The sequence below is a fragment of the Felis catus genome, chromosome E2 (assembly GCF_018350175.1).
Source record: "Felis catus isolate Fca126 chromosome E2, F.catus_Fca126_mat1.0, whole genome shotgun sequence".
In the NCBI taxonomy this organism is placed as follows: Eukaryota; Metazoa; Chordata; class Mammalia; order Carnivora; family Felidae; genus Felis; species Felis catus.
In genome coordinates, this window is record NC_058382.1 from 35,941,437 (window position 1) to 35,954,784 (window position 13,348).

The 13,348-nt window shown below is 37.4% G+C and overlaps 1 long non-coding RNA gene across 1 annotated transcript in view; it reads right to left on the bottom strand.

Moving 5' to 3' along the window:
- Positions 1-6,001: 6,001 nt before the first annotated feature.
- Positions 6,002-13,348, bottom strand: part of LOC109494900 — a 66,322-nt gene continuing 58,975 nt past the window's right edge. Inside the window, exon 3 of the long non-coding RNA XR_002150029.2 lies at positions 6,002-6,159. This is a non-coding gene — a long non-coding RNA (uncharacterized LOC109494900). The remainder of the gene's footprint in view (positions 6,160-13,348) is intronic.

Genomic DNA, 13,348 nt, shown 5'->3' on the forward strand with positions numbered 1-13,348 from the left:
AAAATATTTTAATGTTTATTTTTTGAGAAACAGACAGAGTGTGAGTGGGGGAGGGGCAGAGAGAGAGGGGAGGGAGTCACCGAATCTGAAGCAGGTTCCCAGCTCTGAGCTGTCAGCACAGAGCCCAACGTGGGACTGGAGCTCATGAACTGCGAGATCATGACCTGACCTGAAGTCAGATGCTTAACCGACTGAGTCACCCAGGCGCCCCTGTAATTACTAATATTTTAATTAAAAGCCAGATGTGTAGAAATCTAGCATCACTGCAGACCCTCACTGAGCTTCTCTTAGGGAATCTAAGAGGAGCATAGCAGAAGGAAAGCAATAGTTGCACACTAGGCACACTGGATATCTGTCAGGAAGCCTTCCTGGGATTTGCTCTCCCCAGTCTGGATTGGGTTGTCTCTGTTGTGCTCTATACAAGTTCCTTATGATCCCATCCTATTGTAATAGAAACATCTGTCCTATTAAACTGTGAGCTTCTTGAAGGAAGAAGTGTATCTTGCTCGTCATTTTCACTCAAATACTTGGGATGTTGTAGGTACTAGCTATGCTGTCCAAATAACTTGCAATAGGTGCATCTGAGAACAAACACTCCATGCTGGAGATTGTCTCTGAGCTGGGCCACAAAGGATAGGGAGGACTTCTGAAATGCAAAAATTGGAAAAATCGCATCAGGGAGAAGTAAATACTTAACATAAGCTTGGAGATGGAGAAGTGTCCAGCATGCTTGGAATATGTCAGTTAATTAGACACAACTGAAGTGACCAGTGTATGAAGAGGATATAGGACTGAGAAGGTAGACTTTAGGGCAGATTTCAAGGGATCTTGAATGCTGGACAAAAGAGATCACACTCTGTAATCTGTGAAATATAAAGACTGAGAGGTTTTCATGTGGGGATTGATATGGCCAGGATTCTTCACACACACACACACACACACACACACACACATGCGATGTAGGTCCTATTTGGTAAATAGAATATTGGTTCAGTGGGTTAAAGATGCAAAGCTCTCTGTTCCTAAGGAATTTATGATTTAGTAAGAGATGGATTTACCAAGAACCTACAGAAGGGTAACTTTCAGGTTATTTGCATTGACCTTTTCTAAATAAATACTCACATTGATGTCTAATTTTGTACTTTAAACATAGAATCTTCTGTTTGATTTGGTGGGATGGGAGCTCTACCAACATCACCAGGTTGAGAAGCAGAAAGAGACAATTGTCCTGATGAGAATGCACTAGTTATGAATAAAGGGATGGACTTCTGAATGCCAAAATTCACAGGATTTTGAGTCCTAACTTCTAGTTCTTCTCAAGGACAGTTCCCCTCTTACCTCTCTGCATTTTGGTTATATAAGCAAACCAATGTTCCTTTTGCTTAAGCACATTTGAGCTGATTATCCTGCCTCTAGCAATTCCGAGTACCTGGTAGTTACTATTAGTTAAGTTGTCACTTTACAGATACAAAATATGTAGCACATAAAGCTTAAGGAATTTGCCCAAAGTCATATAGCTAGTAAAAATGTTGGACCAAAGTCAAAACTTAGCTTCTTCTAATTTCAGAGTGCAAGCATTTATCCCGTGTGGCAATGCACTCTCAGTATTTCCATTCTAGAGGAAAATCATTGAGGTAATGACTATCCCTTAGCCATGTTTTTCTCTCACACAACCACTACTACATTACGGTGCTTAATGCATGTGTAATTTCTGAATGAAGGCTAAATCTATAAAAATTCCAGATGCATGGTCTCTTTGTTGCTAAGAAATAAACAGCTAAAGATACCTCCATCACTCATGTTGTAAACATTTCTCCGTGTTTATTCTTAAACCACAGTGTTGTTTGTGTCTACATATATTGCTGTGTTTCGTTGGTACAGAGAAAAGTGTTTTGTTGTCAATTCTTACTATAGTTTTCTGCCTTTTGGTCCCTTCCCTATTTTTTTCTTTTATCAGCAAAATCTTCTCCATGTGGAGGAAACAATGAGCATTTTATAAACCTGCCTAGGGCTGTAAAATATACATATACCTTTAATAGTGACAGAGGTATCTTTGGAACTTCCTCTAGAGTGAAATCTACTTCAAAAATTTGCATTTAACAGGCAAACATAATATTGTTGAAGAACACAGAATTATAAATTCATGGACATTTGGGTACTGGGGATACTTTATAATCCACACATCCACACTTCTAACTGTAATTTTTATGGCTATGTAAGTTCAAATTACCCAAGATGGATAAAGCCAGCACTTTCATTATTAACTGTATTTGAGGGGTTTCTAACAACTGCTCCATGAAAGCTCTTTATAACTTGAAACTCACACAGGAAGTTGTAGGCCAAATAATGTGCTTTCTGCTTTAGGGTCTGAATTTGTCACCTCTTGATATAAATCCCCCAAATTTGATTGGTCTTAGAAGTATTCATTTTGCACAACATTCAAAAAGTCTCCTGCTTTAAAAATGAAAAATTGCAAGTGATTACTTTACAGCCCATTTAATTGCATTTGGAGATTTTCTGCCCCTTAAAGTCTCTGGATAACCATATTAATGCTCTCCCCAAACACACTTTTGAACAGAGTTTTATTATGGGTAGCACCTGACCTTTCAGCATAATTGCATGTGGTCCAAATTAATTGTCTGTTCTATTGTGCGCTGAATAATAGGTATTCTAAAATGAGACTAATTATGCAGGTACCTGATAGGAGAATCTTAGAGTGAGCTCTTTTGGATGCCTGGAATTTAGAATATGAAGTATAAGATGACACTTAATTAACTAATAAACCGACTGGCAAGACTGACTCCACAGGAGACTTCTAGTCAACACAAATTAGAAAATTCGGAGATTCTTCCTTAACTGAAATGTAGTAAGATGGAGCTTACGTACCAAACTAACATTGCCATAAATCAAGATGCTACTGAGAAAGGCATACAATGTAGATTTGTTCAGAAAAACGTAAAAACAATTTTTGTTTAGCTATATCCATTGTTTATTTAATACATACTCCATTCGTTTATGTTTCATTGTTGATTCCTTTTGGGAATATTCTTATGGATGTCATTGTGGTATTGTATAACGAGCACCAGAGTGTAGGTTAAACCTAAATTTGATGCCAGTTTGCTGTATAATTACCTGATTTAAGGACCTTGGTGACTCTGTCACTAAATCAAGTTCCTCTCCTATTGTTTATTTTCTCCTCATCTGAAATGACGTGTGAGACCCAACCTCCTTGTTTGGTAGAAGTACCTGTTATGGAAACAAAAGTAGAAAAGATGGCTCTTGGCACGGAGTGCCCTCAAAGTGCAGGTGTGGGTGGAGAGTGGAGCTGCTGCCCGTCTCCCCATTGCTGCCCCATCGGTGTCACCCTGCCCAAGAAGGCCTGAATGTTCCCCTCCCTTTAACTAAAGTTTGGAATGGCTTTTTCCTAACTCTAGGCTCTGACTTTCTTTATAGCATTTACTTTAGAAAACTTATGATTGTAAATTCTTTCCCTGCCTCTTTGAGATATAAGCAATTTTTTTTAAAAAGCCTGTTGCCAGTTTTATAAGCCAGGAAAGTCTTTCTCAAGGATGTAGGAGCCCTCGCTTTGAAAATGTAAACATCAAGGGATATAGCATCCCTATTTCCTAGGCTCTGCGGGAGGGTAGGAGCCTCCTTTCAATGGATGCCTTGCTCCTAGTTGTAAAACTACTTTCTGTCACAAAGATTTGAGAAAGTGTTGTTTTAGATAAAGCCAATTAGCAAACACTGACTGACGGCCTGTGTTCTCCCCCTCACCCCAGCACTTAAAAATTCTCCCATTCTTTGTTTCAGGGGAGTTGAACGCGGACTGAGCTCTGCCTCTCTCCCTAATTGCAATAGCCTTCAAGTCTGCGTTGCCTGTTTCACTTCATCTGGTACAGCTGACCCTTTGACTGTCAGCGTTATGCTCTGTGATCATCAACCATTTCCGGTCCCATCAGGACTCTCATAGTTGACCAACATGTTGAACATATGACCTGGCGTGTGGAAGGCGGTGTTGATTTCAAATATTTGGTTGTGTTTTCATTATGTGTAGCGCACATAGTTATGCCATACGTCCCGGTTATTTTGCTAACGGCAGTCATGAGGCTGATAACCTCGGTCTTTGTGTAAGGGAATTGATATGTGTAGAGCTCCAAGGATTGCCACATGAATTGATGTGTGATCCATGCCCTCTACGGCGTTTAATGCAGTCAATATCCCTATAAAGTGAGTAACATTATTTCCATTGTGCAGACGGGAAAACTGGTAGGTTCCTTACTTGGCCAAAGTCAATCAGTTGAAAGGGTTAAAGACCAAGTCAGGTTCAGTTCAGGCTTGGGAATAGGACCTACGGGCCTGGATTTGAACTGTGTCTCTCTCACTTTCTACTACCTTATCACCTTACTTACTAATGAGCTCCCCGTTTTACATTGGGCAAATGAAGGTTTACTGGTTTTAACTTACTTTCACAAAGAGGCACAGTTCAAATAATTATCTTGTATAGATTTTGTGAGCATGGAATGAGATAATATGTGTCAACTTCTTGGGAAAGGCTCCAGATTGGATAAGAACCTGATAAATGTTAAATATTATGATTAGTGGGAGTAAAGGAATATATTTTATTGCCTCTTCCTTTGAGAGTAAAAACAACACTCAGTGGTAGTACCACTGACAATGACTTAGAATCTAGGGGAGTGTGCCTGTGATTTGTTGTTTGAAAGACAGTGTGGGTCTAAACTATCCTTTATACAGGGATATCCCAGATGAAGAGAAAATGCTTGCACTGATTGGGCAGAAAAACTTTTGTTAAAAGTTTTTAAGAGTGAATGATGGCAAAAGAGTGTTTTGAGAGGAGCAAGAAGGCGTCTAGCAACAAAGGAAATCAGTACCTTTTGTGGCTTGTTGAATTGGGATTTTCCAGTCTGGTTTTGAACCCAGTTATGTTGAGCTAAAATCTGGGTAAATGCCATTTGCAATAAGATTTTAAATACTTTTAAATGCAATAATAGTATTATTTTTCATGTTGGGGGGGTACCGGAAATAACATTTCTTTTAATTTATATTTAATAAAAATGACTCCCATGTTAATTTAGTACATTTCAATATGTGAATAATTTTTAATAATTAACTTTTTGGATATATTTTGGGATTAACAGCCTAAAATTGGCTTAATCTCAGCGTTTTCCTAATGACCACCAGGCAGTTGAAAAGGCATTCAAAGAATCTAGACTATGTCAGCATATGACATGTTAACTTTTCCCTCTGTAACACTTTCTTATGAGTTAATTAATTCTTTTCACATAATAAACAAATTATGTATGTGCTAATGGTATTTTAAGAAGTGGACTCAATTCACTTAATTATTCATAATTATCTCAGTTTTCTTTCTTTTTTAAAAATATGTAGTTTCTTCTTGTTAGGGTAAAGATTAAAATATTAAACAAGAAAAATTGGAAATTTTAAGTATCAATTGAGCCTATCTGAGAATTTTGCTATGATAGGGTTATATATTTTTGTAGTTGATTAAGTTTGCTTAGTAATCGCCTGTTGTAAGATAATCATGCCACAGCCCAGAGAACAAAAGAGGGGGAATTGCTCCTTTCTTCCAGCCTAGAATACCTTTTGTAATTCACAAAGATAGAAAAGTCCACCATTAACTTTCATTGTATTGGAAAACAATAATATCTTAAGAGACTGAACATGAAGATTGAACTCTTTGGCTTTTGGAGAGTTACTAAAATGTGCATTTTGAAACTTTAATTCTGCCATTTAAATTGTGTATGTCTGCTTATGAAATTTGAACCGAATTGCTATGAAATGCATGCATTTATGCAAAGGTCAATTATTATATAGGCAATCTATTTTAGAGTAAGCTTTCTTACACCTTTGGAAATGATTCTTTTTTTCCTTCTGCTCTTCTTCTTCTTCTTCTTCATCTTCTTCTTCTTCTTTACCTAAGTGAGGATCTCTCAAAGAATACAAAAATTAAAGAAAAAAGTCGAGCAGTACAGTCTTTATATGTATTTTTTTCTTCTAAGTCTCCCCAGTAGAGGCCGTCATATGCATTTATTCAGCTAAGGCAGTTTGCTGAATCCTAGAGTGAATTGTGCAGTCTCAGATGTGTATGTCCGTCAGAAAAGCGTGATCAGGAAGAATCTGTAAGATGAAATACAATGATGAGGGGGATGTCGATATAGCATTAATATTAAAAAAAACAATAAAAGGATAGAAAACAGTATAATTCCAATTTATTTTTAAAAATGTTTACATACCTGTATATGCATTGCGTGAAATGAAAAGAAAACAGAGGAAATGCAGCAAATTTTTAATGATCTTTTTTTCATCATAGGAAAACTGGTGATTTGCACTTTATAGTTTTTGAGTTTTTCTGTATTTTACCAATGATTCTGTGTCTTTATCATTCAGGAAGAAGCAGTTTTATACATTTGAAAAGAAGGAGAAGTAATAGAAACCTAATCTCTCTGAAATAAGCCTCTAGCCACCATTTCAAGGACCATGATTAAATTGATTACCTGGGAAAGATGTGAGGGTTTCTGTTCTTTCTTTTATTTTAATCATACTTCCTAGGTTCTCTTATGTGTTAAGTAAGTTAAGATACAAGATGAACATTGACCCTACAGATGTCATTCATATGGAAGATTGTCTTTCTGCACACACACACACACACACACACACACACACACACACACATGACAATCATTCCTCCTTCACAGATTTTGTATTTGTCCATTCACCTATTCGTTAAAATATATTTGTAACCCCTAAATCAATACTTGACGTGCTTTTGTGGCCATTTGTAGACATGCACCTGTGGTAAGCAGCAAAAACATTTGAGTTGCCCAGTGTGCACTGCACGTTCCTAGCTGATGCTCAACAAGTCCATACTGTCTACTTTCTTGTTTCAGCTCTAATACTGTAAACGAGACCTTTCTGTGATCTATTTAGTGCTACAGTGCTTGATTTTTGTAACTTTTGTTGATGATTTTGCAGTTTAAGATGGCCCCTAAGCATAGGGCTGAAGCGCTGTCTAGTGTTGCCAAAGGGCAAGAAGGCTGGGATATGTCTTAGAGAGAAAATACATGTGTTAGATAAGCTTCATTCATGCATGACTTGCAGAGCTGTTGGTTGTGTGTTCAGTGTTGATAAATTAACAGTACATATTAAATAAGGTGTCTTTAAGCAGAAACACACATCAAACAAGTATATGTATTAATCAGTTGATGAAAACATGACAGGATGCTCACAGGAACCTAACCTTGTGTTTACTCAAGTAGCAATGGTCCAGTATTTTGCTAATTCAGTGTTTATGGAAGCTTTATAAAGCATAACTCCTACAAATAGGAGGAATTAATTGTGTGTGTGTGTGTGTGTGTGTGTGTGTGTGTATACACATATATGTATGCATATAGCTGTATACGTATATATACAGACCTAAACGTATATGTCTGCATTTGCAATTTTGTCGAGTTTTTTACATTAATACAGCTCACATATACCCCCCCCCCCCACACACAAGTACACATACACAAGCACACTTATACTGTCACATATGTTTCCATGCATTCGTTTCTTCTCACATACTCCTTTGCCCTCTCCAGTTTTTCTGGTTCATGTGTGTTACAATGACTTATATTTGGCTTCTCAGTTATTGAATATTGAAATGTGAATGCATAGGGGAAGACTTAATGTGCTTTTTTGTATCTTCAGAAACAATAGAGAATGTCCTGTACCAAACTTTTAACTCATTTGAGAAACAATAAGAACAGTGATGATGACTGCAACAATCCTAATTTTGAAGCTTCTGACAATTTTTTGTGTATTTTGACAAGTGGATGGCCATCAAGGGATAGATGACTGTGTACTGGAAAGAACACTGAGAAGCCTCAGGACATAATTGGAAAGCATAATATTGAAAAATATGGAAGTGATTAGCACTCTACATAAGAATGTAATCTGCTGTCTCAATTGATAACCAAGGAAGTAGCACAGATTATGTTGTAGCTAGGACAGTGGTTTGTATTTCTGACTATGAATGTTTAGACTTCCTCAGAGGCCTAATGCTCCTTTTTTAACAAGGGTCTTTGTGTACATGTGTATGTTTCATCTCATTGATGCATACCCAAAGGATAGCTATGAAAAACAGGGAAGTATATCTGTAAGCCACGTCGAAGGACAAATGTCTTGTGGTATTCCATTCTGAACCTGAGGTGCTTATTTTGAAAGATAAGGATGAATATTCTAGGCAGAATGGTATGTGCAAAGCCACAGATAAATGGGGGAGAGTGGGAAGTTCTTGGAATGGCAAATGTGCCACCTAATGCATCCATCCTACTGGTTCTGAGTCCCTGCTGAAGCTGTGAAGGAAAAGACCAGAGAATTGTGCAGCCTGATGAAGAAGGCCCTTCCTGATGTTTCTGCCACAGGCTTGTGCTTTATCCAGAAGGCCTTGTGGAGCCATTGCAGAGCGCCCTGAGCAGGCAAACTTGGTGAGATTGCTCAGGAAGACCTCTATGGCTGTCAAATAGGACAAGAGGAAGAGGAATCTGAGACAGAACATGTAAGGGTCTATTCCACAATCAGACAGGAGCTAATAGTGGCTCTAATGACTCCAGTGCGTGCAGACCTCTGTTTGAACTCCCTTGTGTGTCCACACTACTTTTCTCACCACAGGGACCTCCTCTCTCCCATTTCTTAGGCCCCGCCCACCTCACTCTTCTTCCTGAGCTCCTGGCTGGCCAAAGAAGTCCATGAAGTCTCAGCAGAAATGTCCAAAGCTGGTATTTGGAATTCAGGGCCAAATTGTTGGATCTTTCTGCAGATAAAGTACCCAATATGAGGGGAATATAAAGGTAATATTCCCTTATTAATTTAGTCATCAAATATTTGTTAGTTGCCAATATGTACCAAATACTGGATTAAGCAATTGATGAATGAGCAATGACTCAATTTAGAGAAATCCCACTCCTAAATGGGTTTTTTCTAGTAGGGATGATAAAAAAAAAACAAAACAAAAAAAGCAATCAAACATATAGAATAATTAGCTATTGTTGGTGTCATGGAGAAAATAAACAGAATGGACGTGCTATTGTGAATGAAAAAGGGAGGCTTTTTCTAAACAGGGATCAAGGATGCTCTTCCTGAGAAGGTGGCATTCAGGCAAGACTTGAAGGGTGAGGAAAAAGCAGATGTGAAAAATCAGGAGAAAACAGATCCTGAAAGGGAGAGCAAAACGCACAGAATTTGTGTGTGTGTGTGTATATGTGTGTGCCTTTCCAGGTTAGAATGTACTTGATATTCCATTTTTTTCTTTATAATAACATTTGTACCTTTTAGGGTTTTTTTTTCTATGTCATTGTAGTCTGCACACACAAAAAAAGTTTGTTGGCATATTCCTTTATATTCTAATTTAAAACCATAAAAGTAGCCCGATTTTTAAATTATGTGAATTATTCACAGTGGGAAAGTAGTTTCCTGATTTATATGTCCATGTATGTATGTATGTTATGTTTTGGTCAGCTATGGAGTCTTTATCTTTGAATTTACACTGAGTCTGCTCTGTATGAGGACTCTTCTGGAAAGAGTAATAATAGCAACAAGTGGCATTAAATGAGTCTCTACTAATTCCAGGAACTATTGTACACTCATTTAACATATCAACTCACTTAATCCTCTCCAGATTAGTATTTTAATTATCTCCATTTTACAACAGAAGGCCAGGGAGGGTATGTAATTTGTTAAGGTAACACAGCTGTTAACTGTCAGTGTTTTGTTTAGATTCCAGGCAATTTCCCTTTAGAGTTTACTCTCTCAGGGGCACTGGGTGGTTGAGCGTTGGTTGAGCGTCCAACTTCAGCCCAGGTCATATCATCAAGTTCCTGGGTTCGAGCCCTGTGTGGGTATCTTGCTTCACTGCTGCCACAGCCCAGCTTCCAATCCTGTCCCTCTCTCTCTCTGCCCCTCCCCCACTCACACACGCTCTTTCTCTCTCTGAAAAATAAATAAACATTAAAAAAAAAGGAATTTGCTTTTTCAATCAGGCAGCCTGTATTTCCTATGCTGGTATGCTGGTAACCATGTGAGAATATAGCAGTAATATTATTTTGTCATTAAATAAAAGAGAACTTTTCCAAAACTTCAGGATGACAATTATATATTAAACGGAATTTCCTCACCTTTATCTTTTCCTCCGTTATTATTATTATTTTTTTTAAATATTGTACAGTGTCTTGCCCATGTTAGTAAAGGGCCAATAAATGTCAATAGCCAGGCACTGCACCAAACACTTCCCATGACTTACAAAGTCTTACAAACACTTTTTGATGGAGTTGCTATTAATATTACCTGGGCTTGAATTTTGGGTTTGCCACTTTGTGGCATTTTTGGGCACGGAGCCTATTTTATCTGTGTCTCAGTGCTCCTGTTTATAAAATACAGTCTCGGGGTACCTGCGTGGCTCTGTGGGTTAAGCAGTTAAGCATCCCACTTTGGCTCAGGTCCTGAACTCTCTGTTAGTGAGTTGGAGCCTCTTGTCAGGTTTTGTGCGGATAGCTCAGAGCCTGGAGCCTCTTTGGATTCTGTGTCTCCCTCTCTCTCTATCCCTCCCATGCTCATACTCTGTCTCTCTCTCTCTCTCTCTCTCTCTCTCTCTCTCTCTCTCTCTCAAAAATAAACATTAGAAAAAATTTTTAAATGCAGTCTGATTTTAGACCCTGTGACCTTAACCAAGTGTATATTATCTCCTGCTAATATAAGGTGGTATCAGATTAAATAGGGAAATGTATTTAATTATTTTTAAGTTTAACATTTTATTATTTCTGGTGTTCTGCAAAGCATCATAATTTCCAGTTGCTCTATTAACAGAGAGATTTGAGAATCACTGATCTAGTATCCTTTGTGGAAATGACTTCCTCAAACCCAGGACTTGGATCACTGAGAAGCAATGAACCTTTAACTTGAGTTATTCCTTCTTTTAAAACCTTGTAATTAAAATCCTGAATTTACTGTGCATAAACTGGACCACACAAAATAACCCGTTTTCATTTTTCAGTATTATAAATTGAATAGCAGATATGTTCCTTCGTTGTTAATACCAATCTCAAACCTATAGCAAAACAATCAAAATGTAAAATGCCAAATTCAATTCTATAATCCAGAATGCAATTGTATTTCATTTTTTTAAGTTGATTAAATCTGTATAATTTAAATAACCAGACCATGGCATTTTAGTGGGTGATTTGGCTTACTCAGTGGCTAACTCAATGAACTGCAAACACTGGCTCTATTATGGCTCATGAAACCAAGTTGACCCTGAATATAAGTAGACAATTGTTTCTTTCAGAGCTGGAGTAAAAAGTAAATATTCTTCAAATATGTGGAAACTGATTCAACAAATGAGTTTGAATCTCACTTTAAAACTTATTTTTATTTACATATATAAAATAATTGGATAAAGTGTACACATTTTATTATTTCACTTGGCCCATCTGGATAAACCAATGAAAAGAAGGATAACGAACATTTAGTCAACTCCTATCATGTGCCAGGTACTATGTGAAGTATTTCTGGCTCTGCCAATTCCAACAAAACTTAATCTTTATAGCCATTTTCTGAGTTAGTGGTTATTTTTCTCTTTGATGCAGGAGGAAACTAAGCCCCAGAAGGCTATTTAACTTCGACAAGTTGTCACATGCATTAAATCCAAGAGTCAAATTAGAGTCCAGTATTCTGCATTATTTTTAACCTCCTTCTCCTCCCCCCAAAAGAGATTTTTCAAGACTAACCCTCACTAATTAGACCAATACACAAATTGAACTAAAATTTTTGTTTTTTGAATTTGATCTGTAGAGAATGTCTTCTGTAAGGAACATCCCTTTTTTTTTTTTTAATAAGTCAGCTTTCTGAATAAGCGAAACTGGCTGCTTTATGCTGTTTTTCTAGGATCTGCACTTTCTCTGGGTGTTCTTGACTACTGACTTTGCTTTTAATTACTATTACTGTTTCTAGGTTGGTTATTTCTGAATCATCATTTCTTGCCCAGATCTCTGTAATGAGTTCCACATGTATACCTCCAGGTGTGCCCTCTGGATATGTAGCTACTGGGATGCACAAATGACCTCAAACAAAACATGTCATTATTGAGCACATCAGTTGTTCCAGAAAAGAGCTCTTCCTCCAGACATGCCTTTCTCAATGGATCGTCCAGTCATCTTTCATTTGTATGGTCAAGAAACTTGGACTTCATCCTTAACTCCTTACCCTGCACATCAATGAGTTTTGTGTATTCTATTTCCTATATATTTTTTCAAATTCATTTTGCTTATCCAAAGTGACATGATTCTTCTAGACCACCATTATTGCCTTTATGTCTTCATTAGCCTTCAAACTCATCTTTGTGTCTTTTAAGACTTGCCTTTCCCTCCAATCCAACAAGAAAATTCTTTGGAAAATCATATATGGTAATGCTCTACTCTACCCTAACTTTTGAATGGCTCACCATTACTTTCAGAATAATGTCCAAAGTATTAAATGTGGCTTGCTTGTTCCTGCACAATCTAATGCTTTCTTCTCTTGTCTCTTCTTTCTTGCTCTTACTCCCTGATCCATCCACAATGCCATACTCTAGCAAAGATATTCCTGGGTTTTCCCAGAGTTTTGAATGCATATGAAACACTCTTTCCTCCTTCTTTTCTTTCTGGTTAATTCTAATTCATCCTTTAAGTTTTAGCTTAGATATCAGCTTCTCTTAAGATCCACCTGTGATCACCTTGTCTGGATAAGGGATTAGTTGATGTGTTTTTGTAACAGCCTAAATTCTCCCCTCATTGCATTATAATTCATGTGTTATTGTTTTATGTCCCAGTAGATAACAAGCTTCCTCAAAAGTAGGGGCTGACTGCCTAGTACATGGAAGATTCTGTCTCTCTGTCTCTGTATCTCTTTGTCTCTGTCTCTCTCTCTCTGTGTTTCTGTTTCTCTCAGTTTGTCTCTCTGTGTATTTATTGAATCACAAATGTATATTAAGTAATTCCTATTAATATGCATGACTAATTTACCTTCTTTATTCAACTATTTTTCCCTGTGATAACACTCAATCTGCATTAACACAAAAGCAGAGAATTCTAGAGTTGGGAAAGGCTTTCACATGAAATGTTCTTTATCTGAGTTCCAGGCCAGTTTTATCATTCATTTTCTGCATAAACTTAGACACAGCATTTGCTCTCCTTGGGATTTAGGGGCCATCTGTTTATATCCCTCTAGATTAGGTTGCCTCACTGTCTCTGATTCTAGGTCACTTTAGAAATGGCCTCAAATTATTCACACGCTT